At 35.4% G+C, this 22,808-nt stretch overlaps 1 pseudogene; it reads right to left on the bottom strand.

The window, feature by feature from the left end:
* Positions 1 to 576: 576 nt before the first annotated feature.
* On the bottom strand, positions 577 to 21,549 carry LOC109026115 (cytochrome c oxidase subunit NDUFA4-like; annotated as a pseudogene).
* Positions 21,550 to 22,808: the final 1,259 nt, after the last annotated feature.

Here is a 22,808-nt window from a genome sequence, read left to right as displayed (position 1 = left end):
TTAAATTGGTTCAAAGCAATCCATAATAAATGGGACAGATTTTGTTTACATTACCATTCCCAGGAGCAAATTTGCAAAGATGTAGGCATAAAGGTGCATGTTTTACATTTTAGGGATCTAACATTGTTCTATGACAGCAAGGATCTTAGTTCAATGAAATGATTAATTTTTGCTTTAGAATATCCTCTCCCTTTGTTTCCACTGTCAAGTGGATAATTTTTATTCCAAAACACACATGAGAAAAACTGATAATTTAGGTTTTCTTCACAAGATCAAAGCTGTGCATCATAAGACAACTGTAGAAGCACCATGCTCTCTACATTCTCAGAAATAAGCCTGATCTCTCTTCAGAATGGGGCAGTTAATTTAGTAGCTCATTAGTAAATGAAAAGATTTTATGGCACCTGTTTTATTTTCAAGTTTCAGTTATTTTTTAATCAGTATAATCTCCAATAGATTACATCAACATGATTTCATGCATTTAGAGGAGAAATATTTCCTGGTTAAGTTGAAAATTGTGCAGATGGCTTCTGGAAGACCTTCATTCTAAAGTAGCTTTACAGTGAAACATTTCATTTAGAAATCTGGACCTTCTTTCTTTAGTTTGCTGTAATCCACATTCACTGAGTAGAACTTGTACTGATCATTGGGATCCAGTTTGTTCCAGGGCTCTGAGTTATTCTTTCTGTCCTAATTAACATCTGGATTGAACAATGCCAGAAACAAGAGATACAGTGCTGCTCCAGTATCTCCAACTCCAATAAATACAAAGAGGGGCATCAAGCTTGGATGCTTCTTGACCTGACTAATGATCTGGCAGAGTATGTTCGTGGCAGAGGCCTCTGACTGGAAAGGAGAGAACCAGCTTAGCCACTAGGCCCTGGGCTAAGTAGTATCTGCATATGTTTTTAAGTGCCACTTCACATGAGTTGCAAAGGGCAGAAACTGACAACTCACAAAGTAACCTAAGAGTGGCTTTAAAAAAATGGGTGTTTACATAATTCTGAATCTTCTCTTGAAATTATTGGAACATCTGTCAATGTGTCACATTCTTAAAATTGGCTGAGTCTCAGTAACAGAGGCTCTCCTCTCCCAACAAAGGGCCTGGACTTTCCATCTTGCAAAAGTCCATTTTTTCCTTAGTGTCCCTCTGACAGACTTCTAGAGTCAACTTCTTTTTCACTAACTCACCTCAGCAGCTTATTAAAATTGTCTGAGTCTAATGACTATTCTAATTGGCCATCTCTAATTAAAATCAAGATTCTTTAAACATAGTGTAGGAAAATACTTGTTTGATAATTTGAATTAAACTTTAACCTCCATAGAATGAAAGTGAGTTGAGTGTTAATGGCAGAGATCTTGTATGGGATGTCCAGATAGACTATAGACTTTGTCATTATTTTTAAATCAAATTCAGGTTGGGACTCAAACCCATTAACACAAAGCCATCCTTCACCTACCTAGTGTGAGAAAGGAATAACCAGCACCATATAGATAAATAAAATAATTAAATAAATCTGTAAAATAATAATCATGATTATATTATGTGCATATTCCAGTGTGTTGACTATTAAGAGGTATTTGTTTCATGTGGTGCTTATGTGGACATTAGAGAAGAAACATTTTTTTCACAAGTCCTTCATCTTGTCATTGAAGCAGAAATGCTCAATGATGCTGTGATTCTGCTGTATTGTTTGTTAGATACAAACTTTTCAGAGAAAATCTATTGGGCTCAGGTCTTGTTCTAGCCATTGTACATCTGAATGGTATTAAAGTGAATTTCTCTAACAGTAACTTTCACTATGCTTGCCACATTAGTAATGTATGACTAAAAAGAGGGAGAAAAAGCTAGAAAAAAAGATTTCTCCAGAAAACTTGAACACAGATTTTATCCTGATTTGCCTTTTCATCTTTTTGTAAAATTAGCATAGAAAGGTAAACACAAAGCTACATCTTAACTTTATAAAGGCATTAGCACCTTTTAAGCACCAACTTTGAAACTAGATCTAACAATATATTCACCATCAAATCAAAACAGCAAACTTAATAACAATTAGAAATGATACTGAGTGCAAAATCGAATAACCCAAAATGTCATGCGATCATTGAGAATTTCATCACTAAAGGATTTGCCGGCAGAGTGATGGCCACGTGTGCAAGGTAATTATATGAAATGCCAAAACACCAAGCTGATGGGGAAAAAAGTATTTGGAAAAATTGAAAAATAAGCTTTCAACATTTTGAAATACACCCACATCTTGATAAGCAAACTAACCAACTCCACCTTGGGAGATAATTCTCCATGGGTAATTTCTCCATTGTCTTTCTGTGCAATGTTATTATGCACAGAGTCACTTGTTTGGGAATGTTTTTTCAAGGATGTCTATATTACACATGTCCTTGGAAAATGGAGACAGTGTGTCCCTGCAGGAATCAAATATTGGGCAGGTCTGCTTACAGCCCAATATAGAAGATTAGCATTAACTGTCCTTGGAGTTGCTCAGGTGTGATGCAAACTCACTGAGTGAACAGCTTCCACCTAGAATTCTCTGTCTTGCCCCTACAGAATTTGAGGAGCAAGAAAAACTGATGTGAATGTAAAGCTTAGGCTGCTTGCTGTGCCACAACGATAAAGTCCTTTTCTCTAAATCAGGATTGTCATGTCTTCTGCTTTCATCAGTGAGATTTCGGACTTACTACACTGTTAGTGTTCGATATGGTAATATCTCAGATCCCTCATAATTTTTGACAATGCAGCAGAGCCTAAGGTAACATTTTTACCTTAGTAATTGGATCTGTTTCCAAACTTTGTAATTTCTGACTTATAAATGGAAGTTGATTTTAACAGTAACCAGAAAATACAATTCTGGAATCATTTATTCAATCTTTGTTTTCTGGTAATAAATTGATCTCATGGCCCAGTTCATTGATTAAACAGTATAAATAAAACTTACAAATATTAATTACAACCCCCCATTGCAGACCTTTCTGCACCTCTCTGCTTATAGTATAAAATTAGTCAACAAAATAGACATTAACTAAAATAAGAATATTGGGTGTGATTTCTGCTAAGTCAATAAATTTGAGACTTCGGTCATAATCTAGAATACAACACTGACACTGAAATTTCATTAATGCACATAGCAACTTCACGGCTGACTTAAATTTCCAAAGATGAAATCATGGGTCTGAATTGACCTAGCTGTCTCTGCTTCCTGTGATTTCTTTTCCATGCTTTCTATGCTCCTCCTTTTTCGGGTATTCCAAAAGATCTTTAAAATTGTGCTATTAGAGATAGGGTGGTTTCTATAATATATTCATAAAATTACAGTTTATGATATATATCCACAGATTCCATTGTTTTATTCCTGCTCTTAGTTTTTGGTTAAGAATAGCCCAAATTTTAATTTCTTCTGTATTCTCTATAATTGTGTCAAAATAGCATTGGAAGATAATATCCATGTGAAACAAGTTTCTGAAAATTAATGATACGTAAAGCTCAAAATAACTGCGTGGTGCTGTTTTTCACATAAATACACTTTTTTTAAATATATGACTCTTCTGACATATTCCCTTATAAAGCCATGTTAATAGTGAAAATGACCCCAGATCTGTTTGTTCCTCATTCATCAAGAGCAGTGAAATAGCTGACTGGTAGATGTTATATGATATTTATCTTTTTCTGTTAGGTTATAAGAAAAGTAGTTCATGTGGCACAAAGACCCACCCAAACTTTATTCATGAGTTTCCCATCCTAACACTAGCAACAGAAGAGTTATCACCTTTCCTTAAAGACTCCTGACAAGTAGTTCATGAAATATAAGATTTTGGAGAACACCCAAATCTCTGAAATTATCTATACAAAGACTTAGACATGAAGATGTGAGTGAATTTGTCCTTGGCCATAAAGTCTGTCAAACGGAAGACTGGAATTTGAATGAAAACATCTTGATACAGATGTTCATGTACATGGCTCATTGCTCCTCTAATCTACCACCCTCATAAAAATGTCTCACTTTTCTTGTAAATTTATTGCTAATTTTAAATAAACAATAGAATTGTAGACTGTCCAATGTAGAGAAAATAGAAAAAAATTAGTCTAGACATGAGATAAATTCTTGTATCAAGCATCATCCTGTCTAGGAATGCATCCTCAACAGTATTTAACTTCTAGGCCACCCCATCCCTAGCCAATCTATCTTGGATACCTCCTTTCTGTTCCCTGTAGTTCCTTAGGTTTTTCTCAATCAAAACAGGAATACATCAACAACAAGTGTCCTTTTTTTTTTTTTTTTTTTTTGAGACAGAGTCTCACTCTATCACCCATGCTGGAGTGCAGTGGCGTGATCTCGGCTCAATGCAAACTCTGCCTCCCAGGTTCATGCCATTCTCCTGCCTCAGCCTCCCGAGTAGCTGGGACTACAGGCGCCCGCCACCACACCAGGCTAATTTCTTGTATTTTTAGTAGAGACAAGGTTTTCACTGTGTTAGCCAGGATGGTCTCGATCTCCTGACCTTGTGATCCGCCCACCTCGGCCTCCCAAAGTGCTGGCATTACAGGCATGAGCCACCACGCCCAGCCCAACAAGTGTAACTTTCTGTTTTAGACTGAGAACTCCTTTTGTCTAGTGATTATGTTGTATCATTGTATCCTCATTATGGAGAACTGTGCCACACAATTGTATTGATACAATTGTATTGTATCAGTTGCCACACATGTATTGATAATGGCATGAATAAGAATTTTCCACATTGTCAGCACAAAAATAAATATATTTGGAAAACTGTGGAGTGGTAGATTGGAGGTGGGAGGAGGGACACCAAAGTCCCAGAATGTTGGGCAAATTCAGGCATAAGGAAGGGAGCAGGGCCTATTTATGTAGGGACAAGCAGTCATCAGATAACCAATGGAAGGTTTTAGAACAGAGAAACAGAAGAAAATCCCATTAATTTTCAGCTTTAGGACTTGAGATCAAAATCAGCTTCTCACAAAGAGACTCCAGAGTTGGGGAGAGGAGAAAAACAGGCCATAAGTATCAATCAGAATCTGGCAAGTGGAAGGCAAAACGCATGCATGAGAGGACTCTCTGAGAGCTTCTACATGACAATTCTTCATTTACCTGAAGGATATAAAAGATAAAATAGGAAATCAGCCAAATTTGTGTTCAAGTATACAGTATCCTTTTTATTTATGTAGTTATTTTTTTACTTTTGTGAATCAGATCCACTCAGGCACTTTCTTCTTTCACACAGTCTCCTATAGTTTAACTGGCCCCAAATGTTAAACATCTGAAATGTGACTTTGAATTGGAAGATTGGTTGTTTTCTAACTCATGTCTAAACGAACAAAAATTCTGATAGTTCACAACTAATTGGAATATGTGCCAGCTTTTGCTGTGGCTAAATTTTGATATTTGAACAAGAGACATAATACTAAATTAAAGAAAGTGAATTTAAGTGAAAGGGAAAAATTATCTGATTCTTGTTACCTTTGTGTTATCAACAATGCATTGGCACTTGGAACATACATGAATTAGGAAATGTCTCAGTATCTTTGGTCTTACCTACATCGTTGGTATCCTAAATTAAAATTATATGCCTTCAATGATAATGTTGATTAATTTTTCTCCATGTCGATAATGACAGCCAACATGATTAATTCATTGTTTTAGTAATGCAAGGAGAGATGAAACTGATAAACATTAATCTAATCTGAATCTTTAAAACGCAAAGCTAGTTTCATGAGTAGGAAGAGGGCACAACTATTTTTTGAGATTATTTTAACATCAATAAGAGATCCATTCACACAGCAGTGTGAATAATTGATATTATTTGTCAAATTTTAAGCTATGAAGAGCTGTGACTAAACTGAATGTAATAAAATCTTAAGATAATCATAACTGAAAAGACTAAAGGAATAAAAATAAACTTGACCAAACACAATTTCAAGTAAGGCTAGATCTGAACATATTGCAGAAAGAATAACTTAAAGATCTAATCTTTACAGGATATACCAAAACTCTGTTATTTTACATTTTCTGTCTCCACCATAGACAACAGTACCTTCATATATTCTCTCCATAAAGAAATTTCTTCTAACCTTGGTCTAGTCTGTAGGGAAAAATTTGAATTTTGGCATGACTGATGAAGAGAGTTATCTGGGCAAAATCTTGGGCACACAAATTATCACCCTTGTGACTGATTTAACTGAGTTGGTGTCTCAGCTCTAAAATCTGAATTTCTTCCTTGTTCCCAGAATAAATTTTGCTCTTTAGCCTTCTGTTGAATTTTTTTCCCTCAAGGCTTAATGGACTTCTCTGAAGTCTTTTAAAACTGTTTTGGAAATGTAAGCCTGTTATACTGCAACATATCACATTTCTTAGCAAGAAATGTTGAACAAAATAATAACATTTAAGTCTCTAGGTTTGAGGTATACAAGTAGACACGAGGCAGTAGATGTTGAGATCAGATAGTGTCATATTTAATCTTTGTAGTAATGATGTGACAAAAATAAAGATTATTTTGTTTAACAATTGGCCTACTTGACTTTATATACCATTGCAAGTAATTTATATTTTAGTTGCATTGCCCTCCCCTATTACCACATTCAGTATTCAGGCAATAAATGTAATATACATTATGATGCTGAGGAACAAAATATGAAATTGTGGGGAGGGTCATGTTTCTTTATCCTGCTCCTTTTCATATTGCTCTACTTTTCTTTGGATTATTTTTTTATTCTCGCTGGAGTGGTTGTGCTTTTGCTGATTACTTATTGGTCTATGGTATATTATTATAATTTTATAGCTCCTACAAGTCTCCAATGCACCCCTCCAAGAGTGTTTTAATGAATATAATTCTTGGGATAGTAACCAAAATCAAGTATCCAGAGGACCTGGCAACAGTTTAAAATTACTTCGGAATAAGTCTATCAGGGTACAGGGTCATATATGCAAATTAGGTCATATGAAGTGCCGAGTATTCCATAGTTCCCCAAGGTAGATTTGCAAACTAAACTCTAATAGATAGTGACCCTGGGTTAATTACATAAAACATGTAATCTATTTATATTTTGTCAGTGTATCTAGCTGCCCGAAACTTGAATTTAAAAAACAAGAGCTTACCTAGAGTGAAACAGAAGTTCAAATTTCCAAGTATCTCCCTTATTGTTGCATTTGATCTAGCAAACATCATATATAAGAAATGTATATAATCACTTATCAAGTAATTTTTTATCCTAAAGTTTTATGTATATATTAGACAAGAATACACAAAAATGCAAGTAACAGTAAAAGTTACTGATAATTCTGCAACTCCAAGGCAATGGATTTTAATATCTTGGCATAATGTCTTCCTATCTTATTTATCAATGCAAATAATTAAAATTAAATGTATAATAATATGCTTTGTCTTAAACAACCTGGTGATACATATTTTAATATCAGTTTATGAAGTCGATATAGTAAGTGGTTATGATCATGAATCTTGGAGCCAGATCGCCTGGGGTTTAATCTCTGCTTTGTTACTTACAAAAATATGTGACCTTAGACAAGTTATTTAACTCTTCTACAACTAAAGCTTATAAAAAATAAAACTGAAATAATAATAGCATATTCCTTGTAGGGTTCTTGTAAGTTTTTAATGAGTTAACAGAAATAAAGTGCCTAGATTAATATTTGGCATATTAGTAACCATATAAAGAGTTAGCCACAATTATTTAATGTCTGTATGTTATTATACAGTGTATTATGTATAGCAACCAAATTATCCTATTGTTTTCTAAGGTTGACATTTTTTCCAATATTTTATAAATAAAAATATTTTAAAAACCTTTTTATAAAAACATATAACGACTGTTAGAATAATTTTCTTTAAAAATAGTCATACATGTGAAATGATTTAGCCAAATTCAGAGTTCAAAGATGATTCATACATTTTGACAGATTCTTCCCACCCCAGGAAGATAGCACAGTTTACAAAAGTGATTTACCATCATTCAGTAATATACATACTTATTTACTTTAATGGTATAACAGTGTTCATTTTAATTTGAAATTCTTTCATTACCTGCTAAAGGGAGTTCATATTTATGTGTTTACAATCTTATACAGGTTGAATTTTCTTTCTCCCAAATTCATGTGGTAAAGTTCTAACCCTTAGTTTCTTAGAATGTGACCTTATTGAAAAATGGTGTTGTTGCCTATGTACTTAGTTAAGTCAGGATGTCATACTGAAGTACGGTGGGTCCCTAATCCAATATGACTGGTATTCTTATACAAAAGCAAAATTTGGATACACATTCCCCCACCACCACACACACATAGAACATCGTGTGACTATAAAGGCAAAAATCAAAGTGATGCAACAGAAGCCAAAGAAAATTGGCTTCTAGAACTAAGAAATAATGAATTTCTCTTGTTCTAAACCACCCAGTTTGTCTGCATTGCGTATCATATACTACATATGGATATTTCTTCTTTAATAAATACACTGTATGAGTTCTTTAACTACTTATAGGTCAAGCTTCCTATTTTTTTTTTTTTGTATTTAATTTGCTTTCTTACATAGCAGTGAGCCATATCCCTTTCTAATGTGTTAAATGGCACTATATCTAGAATGGTTTTTGGACCAACTCTTTTGCCTCTTCTTTTCGATTTTCTATTGTAGTTTCAATTAAGCTAAGCTTCAATTACTGTACTTTTAAAAAGTAGAATATATTACCTGGGAGGACTAGATTTTTCATTTATTTTTCCCTTTTCAGAATTTTCATACTATTCTTATCTATTTCTATTCCCTTAGTTTTCTTGTGATTTCTGTTTTTAATTAGAAATTGTGTTTCAAATTTGATTAAATATTAAGCCTGGGGTGTTTTTACCATAAAAGAAAAACAGATAATCCCTTTCCTGAAGGGGGGTAGGATCAGAAACAAAAGTAGAGAGGAAATTGTTTTATTACATTCACTTTCACACAAATGTAAAATCAATTTCATGATCATATTACAGTTTGACAGTAGTGACAACTACACCTGAATTTAAAGTGAAATTATAATATAATTTTGAGAGAAAATCTCAGTGGTTTAAAATGAGTGGTTAAAAAAGAGATCACTTATCTATTTACATTTTCAAAATGCACGGAAGTTTAAATTAGTTGCAAATGGATGCAATTTTTCTTTATCTTAAACTATTTAAAAACTACATGCCAGCCAATTCCCTATTCCCTGTATCTTTCACCTATGTGCCTGACATGAGATTTAAAATTCATCACTCTATTTAATGACTTAGTTGTTATTCCTTCTCGTTAAGAGCATTTTCTGTTCGACTTCAGTTAGAAGGAATGAATGACACAATCTGCGATTTGCTTAAGGGATAAATCATTCTTAATCCATTTTTGTATAATCCCCTAGACCTTGGAAAACTAATCGTGCTTCCTGTTGAAGTTGACTACAAGGGGTTTGATTTAGAGTGGGCTTATTATGATGGGTAGATGTGTTACAAAATTTGACTCTCCTTTATCGTTTCAAATGATTAATTAATTGAAATGTGAAACTTAAACTACAATTTATTTGAGAAACATACTTAAAAACTGAGTTCGGATTGTCAAGCAAATTTTTATAATAAAAATCAGTTTCAAATAGTGAAGTAAATTTACAAAAGAGCAATCACTCAAACAATTGATATACAACGTGTAATTGTTTTCAATAAAAGCCCAAATCAAAGACCAATCAATCTATAACTTACAAAAGTGAGGATTTTACAGGAAGTTTCATACTACGATACTTATTAAATACATGTCCTGCTGAAAATACTGAAAGTCAACGTTTCAACAGAATATTTCTTTTCCATGGCATGGGTACCCAATTTCTTTCTAAAGCTTATAGTTTTTCAGCTTGATATGATCTAATGAAACCTGGCTTTTTCCCCTCTCTCTCTAATAAAAACTATATCCATTCTATATACACTGATATATTATGTTCAATATAAGACCTGAAAGGACAAAATGTACACCATCAAAAAGTCAATGAATCAAATTGGTTTATGTAGCTGTTCCAAACCAATATTACTAGAAAACTGCAGACTACAGTGTATGGTGATTTTTTTTTTTTTTGGTCTGGTGTGTGTTTCCTATCCTTTGCTTTTATTACATTTTCCATTTTGACCTCTCTTTTAATACCCTTCAAAAAGATATTTAGATGGAATCTTATGACTAATAATAAAATACAGTGTTTGAATTTCTTTTTCTTTAATTTTGAAAATAAATTTTCTAGTGACTCACTGTATTATTATATAACTTGTTACAGTCTATAGGCCCCTTCATCCTTTTAACTGAAATGTAAATAAGATATTTATATTACTCCAATAGTCAATTTATTTGTTTCATGCCATAATAATCTGGATTGCTGTAAGTAGAGGGGTATCTGATATTAAATAAAGTATCTGGGGTCTCTTCCGTTAATACTAATACACGGTATAAACCAAGGGGAGCACTGCTGCAGTTACTGGTGGTTTAGGAATCTGCTTGTTATAGTAACAGGACTAATACCTCCCTATATGATAGTATAATAGAATACGAGCGAGTGTATTGTGCTATCATGCATCATGAGGGCTGGAAATATTATGGATATGACCAGATAAATATTCTCAACCTATTCTTATCCAAGGATAGAGCGACTTAATTTCTGGCCACTTTGTCCTCATTTCTAGCTACCTGTCTCCAAAATATCTTCCATGTTATTGAACTTCATCAGTTTTTGCAATCTGAATCTATGTCAGCTAGTGGAGGCTATTCATATGGGAAATGAGATTTTGATTCTTTTGGATATGTCAGACAACTGAATCTACAAAATTGTTCCATTTAACAAGGCAACCATTAAGAAGAAAATGGCCATACCAATCAGCTTAACTACTTACCAAAGCCAAAAAATGAGGCTGAGCAGTTTGTTTTCTCTTGTAACTCTAGAGGCCCCAAAAGTATTGTACATATGGATTTTTATGATGCTGTCTGGATAGAGACGTCGTTACTCCTCACTGATAGTGTTTTCACTGAAACCTCATCTTGAGCGGGTTTCACCTGTTTTTACCTGTAGAAATGATAGTGCAGGAGACTTGTAATCACATGTGCGTGGAAAGTCAGGCTACGTAATGTAAGGTCAATTTTCAAGATGCCACATGGTTTCTTGGCGTCTGAAATAATATACTCATTTCAAAATCTACCATGTTGGCAAGATTGATCAGTTGTAGTTCTGTATTTGAAAACATTCGGTGATTATCCTCAGTCACTTTATTACAGCATCTCTATTACTGAATTTCTTTTTTAAAAATTTATTTACTGTGTTACATTTTTCAGCAGTTTTCCACAAGGAAATGATGAGTGCTCTGTCCCCTGGATTTTCCAAATACATACATGCCTTTCAGATTATACTTTAAAGACAATTTTACTTGGAATATAATCCTTAAGTCCCTCGCTCCCACTTTCCTTAAACTTTGGTAGAGAGTATTTTATTCTCTTCTGCATTGATTTGGAAAAGGCTGAGGTCATCTTGAGTTTTTCTGTTTCTACCTGCCTTACTTTCTCTGCTGCAGACCATTTAACTTTTTAGTCATCATAAAAATACAGTAAATTTGTCCATATATACGCTTAAGTTGATCATTCTGCAGGTTTTTTTCCGTTATAATTCTGTGCCCTTTTTTTACACAAATTCACTTTTCTTTCTTTTAGAAAAGTTTTACTATATTATAATTTGGAGTGTTATTAAAAAATTCATTTGTTTTCTTTTTCAGGATCACCACAAGTAAGCTATATCACATTGGTCTGTCTTCCATAAACATTTTTATCTTTATAATTATTTTATAATCACTGTGATTTCCCATTACATTCTCTCTCTGTGATTTATTCAAGCCTATCATGGTGTCATTTGCTGTGTTTTCGCTCTTTTTTCTATTTTTGTTTCTTTAATGTTTGTTTATCATTATATTTTTATCTTCTATTTTTTAAAAAAATAGGCTAGTTTTCTTCTCAGATGTTTTTTGTGTTAGAATATCTTTCATGAAACTTAGAAAGCTTGTTGCTGTCTCTCTAAGAGAGAGCTTGTGGCTTCTGAGTTGACACTAAGCGATATGTTTCTCTAATATCTTCCTCCATTTCTCGAGTCATTTCTCTGATGATTCAGCCATTGCTTGTGTTGCTTTATCTCCTTATGTGGTAATAGGTAGACAGAGTTTCTTTTTTATCCCTAGTCATATAGAATAAGAAAAGTTTGAAAGTGGAGAAAAGGAGTGAGCTGATGTCATCTGCAGATACAATTCTGGCCTTATTTGTAACCATTGGAAAATCTTTTCTGTTTCCTCTGACTGCTTCTCCTCTCCATCTTTGGTATTCCAAAGGTTTGCTTTGGCTCACAGCAAACACTTTTGTCATAGTTTGTTCCACTGCTATGTAGCTGCTTCAGGATGACATACAACACAGCTTGCTCTACTGGGTGCAATGATTACATAGTAAACAAAAACAAACAAACAAACAAACAAAAACTTTTTACTTATATACGTCTACTTTTACTTTTTACATATATTTAATCTACACAATAAGAAATTACATATTCTACTGTTTAATTACTGCTTCATATTTCCTGTCTCCACAGGTCCTATGGTCATGAAGCCCTTATGGTCTATGAGGATTCTTTGTGGAAGTCTCATAACAACGTTGTGAAGCCAGAGTCATTCCTGCAGCCATGAGGCCCTCCAAGCTCTCTCCCCTGTGGCCCTTTTCATCTTGCTTTCTACTCCTCTAGCTTTTGCTCATTCTGTTTCAGCCACACTGGCCTTCTTCCTGTTTTCACACACCCACAGAATGCCTCTGACTGAGGCATTTTCTGTTCTCTCTTTTCTCAGCTGTTCATATGGCTCACCCCCCTACTCTTTCAGATCTTTATTTAAATGTGACTTTCTCAGTGAGGTCTTCCCTGGCCCCCACTATTTAAAGCTGCTATTTACCACATCCCTTTCTCACCAACACCACCACACAAACTTTCATTTCTCTATATCCTGGTCTTATTCTTCTTTATAGTAGTGAAGTCCTTCTAATATAGTATGTATTTTATTTTTTTAGGTATCTGATTCCACTCAGTTGAATTTATGATGTTTGGTTCATTGCTATGGTCTAAATGTGTTTCTTGCACCTAATAGACACGCAATAAATATTTTTGAATGAAAGAATAAAGATCAATAAAATAAATTTATTTATTGATGATTAAATACAGTGCTAATATTGGAAAGATGAACACACAGAGTTGACTTTTTTTTTACTTCAAAGATAAACTATTTGTCTTTTTACAGGGTAACATCAATCACAATCTGATGAAATGCTGCTACCTAAAATTATCAAGATTATTAATTGAAACAGAATTTATACATTGTATCTTGAACAGAATATTATGTCCTATCCTGTCTCTTCAGGTTTCATTGTAGAAGTCCATATATAAAGTGGAGATAAGGACTTGTAAATCTGATTCTTGTATAAAACCTTAATTCGAATAGTAACAGTATAATAATAATAATAACAATCAACATTTGATTTGCATTTATTATGTGGGAACAAAGTACTGAGATTTTTACATGTATCACTATAATATATGTATAAGTATTATAAAGCTGAAGAAAATGAAACTGAAAGAAGTGAAATCACTTGTTCAAGCTCATATACCTAGCAAATAGCAAAGCCAAAATAAAAACTCCGGGAATCCTGATTACAATGTCCATACTTCTAAACACTTCAAAAATTATCTTAAAAATCAATACCAGTAAAAACAAAATATTTCCATAGTAACTAAAGTACATATAAATTCATGAAACAAAGGTAACCAATAAATTATTAGAAAGATGATTTTCTAATGGCAGACACATTCTTCTAACAGTTAAGTGTATCTAAAAGAAGTTGACATTATTTTACTAGTATCTTATGTATCTAATAAAGGTAAAGAAAATGTAACTTCAATGTTTTTCACTTTGTCAATTGATAACAAACACATTCTGTAATACACCTTTTAGTCGAGTGTTATTAGATTAGTCCTGGAAAATATTTTATCAGCCACTGTAAGCACCTATGTAAATTTGAAAACATATTTCTGAATTCTTGTTAAATATGTATCCAATTACTGCTAACATCTTCACAGAATAATGTATTAGTTTGCTGTTTCTATTTTCAATATCTTGATTTGAGCTAAATGTCCATAATTAGACATCAATATTCTGCCAAATGCCAGATTTTTAAAGTATATTTTAAACTAAAAAAAAGAAAGCTTCTCATGATTTTCCATGTCATCAAATTATAATTCACAAAGGATGTCTACATATCCTCTATTTCACACTGATCTCTTAGAGCTTCCCATTCATTTGTATATCAAGCAATACTGAATGACCTTACTTCACCTGATATGCCATACTGTTACATGTCTGTGCAATTTTACTTTTCTTATCTAAACAATACATTTACAACCAAGTTCTAGTAGGCAAACTGCTCTTCATGTTTTGTGTAGAAACTTTTATAACAGAGTCAAAGCCAACTATGTTTTAGTGACTTGAACAGCTAAACATCCTTCTATCAGTAGAGTCACTCCATTATTAAACTTTTTGAGAACGGGAGCAATGTTTGACTAGTTTTGCATCCCAAGAGCCTAACATAATACTTGGGGTGTACTAGACACTCAATACTACTTATTAAATTAAAATTTAGTTTCTAGAGCTTTATATTTTTATATTAAAATTTTCTTCTTTTGGGACATTTATACTTCAGGAATACTTTATCACTAGAGTTGGGCAACTTGTTACTGATGAATTAATATGTGTCTTTACCACAGTTCAACTTCTTGTACTTGGATTTTGGAAATAACAAATACAAGCAAAGCAGAAAAATAATTTTATTTTTAATATTGTTTTTCATGCCTCTGCGGGCAAAACAATAGGAAGATCCAGTCACAATTTTCAATAATGTTTTCACTAGGAAAAATAACAATTTTATTGGGATTTATAATTATCTGTAGTAATGCAACTGAATGAGATTTATTATAGTTCATTGTCATGTCTCTCTAACAATAATTTATGTTAATTTTGAAAACAAAAATGCAATTTTGGTGAAAGAAAATACTTGCATGATATATTAACTTCTCTTAACTTATAAAAAAGATTTAATGTCACAATGAAAGTATCAGAATGCCAAAACTAGCTCGGTCAGGGAGACCCTAACCCAGCAGCGCTAGAGGAATTAAAGACACACACACAGAAATATAGAGTGTGGAGTGGGAAATCAGGAGTCTCATAGCTTTCAGAACTGAGAGCCCTGGACAGAAATTTACCCACATATTTATTGACAGTAAGCCATTGATAAACATTGTTTCTATAGATTATAGATTAACTAAAAGTATTCCTCATGGGAAACAAAGGCATGGGCCAAAATAAAGGGATGGGCTCTGGCTAGCTATCTGCAGTGAAACATTTCCTTAAGGCACAGATCACTCATGCTATTGTTTGTGGTTTAAGAACGCCTTTAAGCAGTTTTCCACCCTGGGTGCACCAGGTCTTCCTTGCCCTCATTCCGGTGAATCCACAACCTTCAGCATGGGCATCATGGCCATCACAAACATGTCACAGTGCTGCAGAGATTTTGTTTATGGCCAGTTTTGGGGCCAGTTTATAGCCAGATTTGGGGGCCTGTTTCCAATATGCCCCCCTTTTCTGTTTTGCAAAGCAATAAAAGCAAAGGCAGCTTTGTCACGGTGAGCTACTTCTCGCAGGAATCAGGATCCACATCTGCAGGCCATACAAAGACAAACAACACAGATTAATAACGGAATCATCATTGAAATCGTAGAGCTTCCAAGTGTTTTTAACCATTTTAATGGATTACTAGCTGCTAATCTCTCTGCAGCTCCTTCAAGCACTCCAGTTCCTGGGATTAAGGTCAGGTGTGCCTGGGATGCTTTAAATATTTCTTCTTTTAATTTTGCAGTATTCAAAGACAATTTTGTAGAGTGTCCTTCGAGATACTTTTTTATTCTTTCCCAAATGTTGATCTTATTAAGAGCCATTAATAGTTTGCACAAATCCTTATGTTATCTCCTAGAGCAGGCCATATCATTTGAGGTTGAGGTGACATTATACCACCATGTTTCCAGATAATACGAACTCTTGTCAAATTTCTTATCATTTCTACCATCTGACCATTTAGTTCAGACCAGCTGAACATAGTGCAGCCATGGCATGCAGATTGAGAGGTGCAATTTAAGCTAAACGTCCCCTTAGGGGACCAATCAATAATGATTCCATAGGAATCATTGAGCAGAACCTCTGCCTGCTCTGCAATGCAATCTTCCTAAACAAGTACGTTCTTTTTTTCTAGCCAGGTTCAATTTTGTTTACAAATAGGTTTTTGAGGGTGGTATGCCTTAATTATAGGAGCAGATTCATTATGGTAAGTACTGAGATCAGAAAGCTTGTGTAACTGTGTCATAGAGTGATTACATCCAGGCATTATTGCCAGCCAAGATTGATAAATATGCCCAGTAAGTATAATTGTTCTCTATGTCAGCCCTTGTTGAAGGAATACTTATGGCAGTGGTGATCACTGCTATCATAGCTACCATTAAATTACTCATTGTGACTGGTTGTCCTGCTTTCCTCAGGTTTTCTTCCACCATCTGTGACAGCTTCTTGATCTGTCCCCAGGGGGGTGGCTGTGCTCAACGGGTGTTGCTCATGACAGTTGGGGTCCTCCTCAGTGTCAGTCTTGACTTGGCTGTAACCGGGGGGTCCTCACGATTCTCCCAGAATCTCTTCCTTGGCATCTGGCTCACGATAAGGTTTCAGGTGTCTTGATGGTATCCAAATAGGCTATTGGTTCAGTCCTGGAGAAACACAAACATAACCTCTACCCCAAGTTATTATTTTACCTATTTCCCAACTTTTTGTTATTGGATCTCTCCACCAATCCAGTTGTTCTGTTTCTGTCTTTGCAGCTGGTTTCTGTAGATGCTGTTCAGCTGCTGATAGCATCTGGCCTTTAGGCAGGCTCAAAAAATTTAAAGTTAATAATGTTAGATTCAATTGCATATGCGGTGTTCCATAGTCCCTGTTTTCCCCCCTCTGTTTTTGCAACTGCTCTTTCAGGGAGAGATTCATTCTTTCCACTATGGTTTCTCCTTGAGAATTATATGGGATACCAGTAATGTGTTTAATATTCCATATAGAGAAAAATGTAGCTAGAGCTTGGTTAGTATAGACTGGGGCATTATCTGTTTTAATAGAAGCTGGAATGCCCATCACCACAAAACACTGCAAAAGGTGATGTTTAACACAGGCAGAAGGCTCTCCTGATTGGCATGTAGCCTGGACAAAGTGAGAAAAGGTGTCCACACATATATGTACATAAGCTAGTCTCCCAAACGAGGGAACATGTGTGACATCCATTTGCCAAAGAGAAGTAGGTTCCAATCCTCAGGGATTAACTCCTCCTGTAAAAGATGAGGAATGTACAATTTGCCAAGTTGGGCATCACTGGATAATAGCTTTAGCTTCTTTCCAGGTAATGCTGTATTTGCGTTTGAGACCAGAGGCATTAACATGGGTTGAATTGTGAAAGTGTCTAGCAATAGGTATTGCAGTAGCAATTAGGAGATCAGGCATTTGATTCCCTGCAGTCAAAGGTCCTGGAAGAGGTGTATGAACCCTAATGTGAGTGATATAAAAAGGGTGCATTCTACTCCTGACTGCTGTTTGCAGTTGGGTAAATGAAGTCATCAGTTGTTCATCTGTATGAAATCATAACTGAGCATTTTCAATTAATTGTGTGGAATGAACCACATATGAATAATCAGAAATCACATTAATAGGCATATTAAAAGCAGTCAATACCCAAGCTCTGCTTTTTGAGCTGAAGTATAGGGCATCTGAAAAACTTCACCTTTCGATCTGGAAGAAGAAGCTTTACCACTACTAGACCCATCTGTAAAAACATTCTCAGCACCTTCAATTAGTTTAAATTTAGTTATTTTAGGGAGAATCCAATTAGTTAATTTCAAAAATTGAAACAGTTTTGTTTCTGGAAAATGATTATCAAGAATACCCACAAAGTCAGCTAAATGGGTTTGCCAAAGAAGACTATTTATAAAAGCTTGCTGTATTTGTGCCTTCATGAGAGGGACAATAATTTTTCCAGGATAATATCCATGTAATTTAACAATCCGTGTTCTCCCATTTCCTATCATAGTACCGATTTGATACAAATAAGGAATTAGAGTCCATGAATTAGTATGTGGAAGAAAAAGCCACTCTGCAAGATCTTGCTCTTGAACAATAACACAAGTAGGTGAATGTTGAGTTGAAAAAGTTAGCAAATCTGGAGACTTCTTTGGACACATTATATTTATTTGAGCCTTATGGACTTTCTTTTTGATTAGCTGCAGCTCTGCCTCAGCTTCTTTTATTAATTGTCGAGGGCTAGTGAGACTAAGATCTCCTGTAAGGATAGAAAATAGATTACTAATGGCATAGGTAGGAATGCCTAGAGCAGGTTGTATCCAATTAATGTCCCCTAGTAATTTTTGAAAGTCATTAAATGTTTTCAGTTGATCCCTATGTATGGTTACTTTCTGTGGCACAATGGTAGTGTCATTTAGTAAGGTCCCCAAGTAGCAGTAAAGAGTAGTAGTCTGAATTTTGTCAGGAGCTATAGTTAAACCAGCATGAGAAATCGAATTTTGCAAGTGATCATAACATTGGAGTAGTATTTCTCGAGTGGGGGCAGCACAAAGTATATCATCCATATAATGAATAATGTAAAACTGTGAAAATTTTTTACAAGTAGGTTCAATTGCTTGTCCTACATAAGTCTGGCAAATTGTTGGACTGTTTAACATGCCTCATGGCAATACTTTCCAGTGAAAATGATTAGCAGGCTGCAGGTTGTTTACTGCAGGAATTGTAAATGCAAACTGTTCACAGTCTTGCTCAGCTAAGGAGATAGATAGTAAAGAAACAGTCTGTTAAATCTGTGTCGATTAAAGGCCAATTTTTTGGAATCATAGCAGGAGAAGGCAATCCTGGCTGTAAGGTCCCAATAGATTGTATAACTGAATTATGGGCTCTAAGATCTGTCAACATTCTCCATTTACCTGATTTTTTCTTAATTATGAAAACTGGAGAATTCCAAGGAGAAAATGTTGGAGCTATGTTTTTTTTTTTGTTGTTTTGTTTTGTTTTTTCAAATTGCTCAGCAGCAAAGTCCTCTAAAGCCTCCAGTTTCTCTTTACTCAGCAGCCATTGTTCTTTCCAAACTGGCTTATCTGTTAACCATTTTAAAGGTATGGGTTCTGGAGGCTTAACAATGGCCGCCATCAAAAATGATATCCTAAACCTTGGCAGGAACTTTGTCTTTCTGCTTGAAGCAGTTCTTTCAAACCTTGCAAATTTTTTCCTAGTCTGATACCAGGGACATACCCCACTTCATGCATCATATATTGACTTTGACGGCTATATATTTGCCCTGAAATTACAACTTGTGCTCCCCCTTGTTGTAATAAATCTCTCTCCCATAAATTTATAGGTACAGAAGTTATAATTGGTTGAATAGTCCCAGGTTGTCCATCAGGCCCTTCACAGTGCAAAATATAACTACTTTGATATACTTCAGGGGCTTTACCAACTCCAACTATGTTAAATTGAGTGGGTTGAATTGGCCATGCGGAAGGCCAGTGCTGTAGATAAATGATTAAAATGTCTGCTCCTGTATCTACTAAACCTTTACATTTCTTTCCCTGAATAGTTATTTCACAGATAGGACGTTTATCAGTAATTTGATTCACCCAATAAGCTGCTTTGCCTTGTTTATTTGTGCTTCCAAATCCTACTGTTCATTTAATTTCACTTTTCCCCATTTCCACATACAGCACAATCAGGAGCTGTGCTATGTGCTCTCTTGGCTCTGCTTTCCAGGCAACAGAAGTAGATATAACAATTTGAATTTCCCCATTGTAATCTGAATCAATGACTCCTGTGCGTATTTGTACTCCTTTTAAATTTAGGCTAGACCTTCCTAGAAGTAATCCTGTCATCCCCGCTGGCAAGGGTCCACAGACCCCTGTTGGAACTTTTTGCAGGGGTTTCCCAGGCAGAAGGCTCATAGCTTTTGTGCAGCATAAATCTACTCTGGCACTCCCGGCTGTGGCGGGGGACAGACATTGTACTGGGGTGAGGGAATGGCATGAGCCGGAAATGCCCCGGTTTGGAATAGGGCCCGGTGTTTCCCAAAATAGGGTTCCCACCTTTATCAAACATACACTGATTATCCCAGTGTTTTTCTTTTTTACATTTTGGGCATATTGCAGGCTCAGCAGTTTTCTTTTTTCCCCTATCTAGCGTCCTGACTCACTGATTTTTTCTACATTCTTTTTTAGTATGACCATGCTTCCCACAGTTAAAACAAGCTCCAGGAAACGGGGCATTTCCTTTACCCACTCTCAGTCCTGCCATTGCCTGGGCTAGCAGAGTAGCCTTATGCAGATTACATCTGATACTGTCACAGGCCTTGATATAATCAACTAAATGTACTTTCCCTCTAATAGGTCACAGAGCAGCCTGGCACTCGGGATTAGCATTGTCAAAAGCTAATTCCTAAGCAGCTGAATCTGCAATCACCTTTTTAAGAGACTCCTATAACCGAGCTATAAAATTGCATACAGTTCTTTCAGTCCCTGCTTTACAGCACTAAAGGAAGGGTATTGCTCTCCTCCTAAAGTGATTTTTTTCTAAGCTCTAAAGCACACTCCTCTAAGCTGCTGTATGGCATCATTCTGTATAACCACCTGTGCATCTAAACCAGCCCAGCTGCCAACCCCTAAAAGTTAGTCTGCATTTATATTAATTTGAGGTTGGGCCTGCGCATCGCGAGAAGCCTGAATGGAACCTTCCTCAGCCCACCAAGTTTTAAATTGTAAGAACTGAGCAAGAGTTAGACAAGCTCCAGTAAGAGTGTCCCAGTCAGTAGGAATCATCTGACTGGAAACAGCAACATTCTTTAACAGTCCCATTGCAAAAGGAGAACCTGGTCCATATTGATTAATAGCTTGTTTAAATTCTTTGAGTAATTTAAAAGTAAAAGGCTCAAATGTGCTATAATATTTCCCTGTTGATCTGGGGGGGTGTATTCTAACAGGGAGCTGCCAAGCCTCTATATCACCTTCTCGTCTAGCTTGCTGAATTCCTGCCTGAATAGAACTGAGAGTGGTCACTCGAGGTGCTGCTCAAACAGTCACTGGGGCAACTACTTTTGCCCAGTGTCCCCTGGAAAAGAAAGATCTGGAGAGTCAGGCGACTCTTTTTCTTCAAAATAAGGAGGGGGTGCAGAAGGGTAGGGATGAACCTCTCCCTCCTTTGCCACTTTAGCTTTAGCTGGCAAACAAACCTGTTCTGTTACTTCTTCTGTTACTTTATTATACTTTCCTTCCTTCTCATCATTAGTGTGAAAAGGTTCCAAGGTGGAACAAACCAGAGCCCACACTTGTCCCATTGTTACCCTGATGCTTCCAAGCTCCCGTTCTTACTCACCACTGGGATTGCTTAAGAGTGCATGGGTGTCCTCCAGCTTAGTTCCCCGTTCTCCAACCGTTGCTCTGGCAACCCTCCAACCCAGGTTCGAGCCCCACATATGGGCATCACTTGCTGAGACCAGCTTGATCATGGAGACCCTAACCCAGCAGTGCTAAAGGGATTAAAGACACACACACAGAAATTTAGAGTGTGGAGTGGGAAATCAGGGGTCTCACGGCCTTCAGAACTGAGCACCCTGAACAGAGATTTACCTAAATATTTATTGACAGCAAGCCAGTGATAAATATTGTTTCTATAGATTACAGATTAACTAAAAGTATTTCTTACGGGAAATAAAGGGATGGGCTGAAACAAAGGAATGCATCTGGCTAGTTATCTGCAGAATGAACATGTCCTTAAGGCACAGATTGCTCATGCTATTGTTTGTGGTTCAGGAACACCTTTAAGCAGTTTTCTGCCCTGAGTAGGCCAGGTGATCCTTGCCCTCCTTCTGGTAAACCCACAACCTTCAGCATGGGCATCATGGCCACCACGAACATGTTACAGTGCTGCAGATTTTGTTTATGGCCAGTTTTGTGGACAGTTTATGGCCAGATTTGGGGGTCTATTCCCAACATAAGAAGTATTAGTGTCAATTTACACATACAGAACTAAAAGCATTAATATTTACCCATGTGAATGATGACTACAGAAATATTGGTTCTGATATGGTGCTAATAACAAAAATCCAATTAATTTCATAATAAACAATTGCTCAATAATTGTAAGAGTCATCTATACACCACATAGCTTTTATTATTTTGACCAACTTAATTTATTTTAACATTGAGTTTTATTTCCTTCAAAGTAATTTACTGGACATCATACAGAGCTCTATATAAGTAAGGCATTTTTAGCTTTCAAAGTGTTTATAATCTAAGAGTACAAAAAAAATTCAAATGCAAGTGTCAGTAGATGCTGCTAAAATAATTCAAAAACACAACCTTTTTTAAAAATGGAATAACATAATTACTAAAATTAATTACTATAAGTGTTCAAGGTTAAATGATAGAAAAATATATTTATCATCCAGTAAACTATTAAAATTAAAACACACTGTATTTTAACTACATTTTTTCAAATAAGCATCATAAATATTGATAACTATATTTATCTAATTTTTAAAGACTATAGGTGATAAAGTTTTTTTATGATTCCAGTTTTCTAATGTGTGTTATG

This window comes from Gorilla gorilla, chromosome 2, assembly GCF_029281585.2.
Source record: "Gorilla gorilla gorilla isolate KB3781 chromosome 2, NHGRI_mGorGor1-v2.1_pri, whole genome shotgun sequence".
Classification (NCBI taxonomy): domain Eukaryota; kingdom Metazoa; phylum Chordata; class Mammalia; order Primates; family Hominidae; genus Gorilla; species Gorilla gorilla.
The sequence above is the reverse complement of the archived record's forward strand: the minus strand, read 5'-3'. Positions and strand labels throughout refer to the sequence as shown.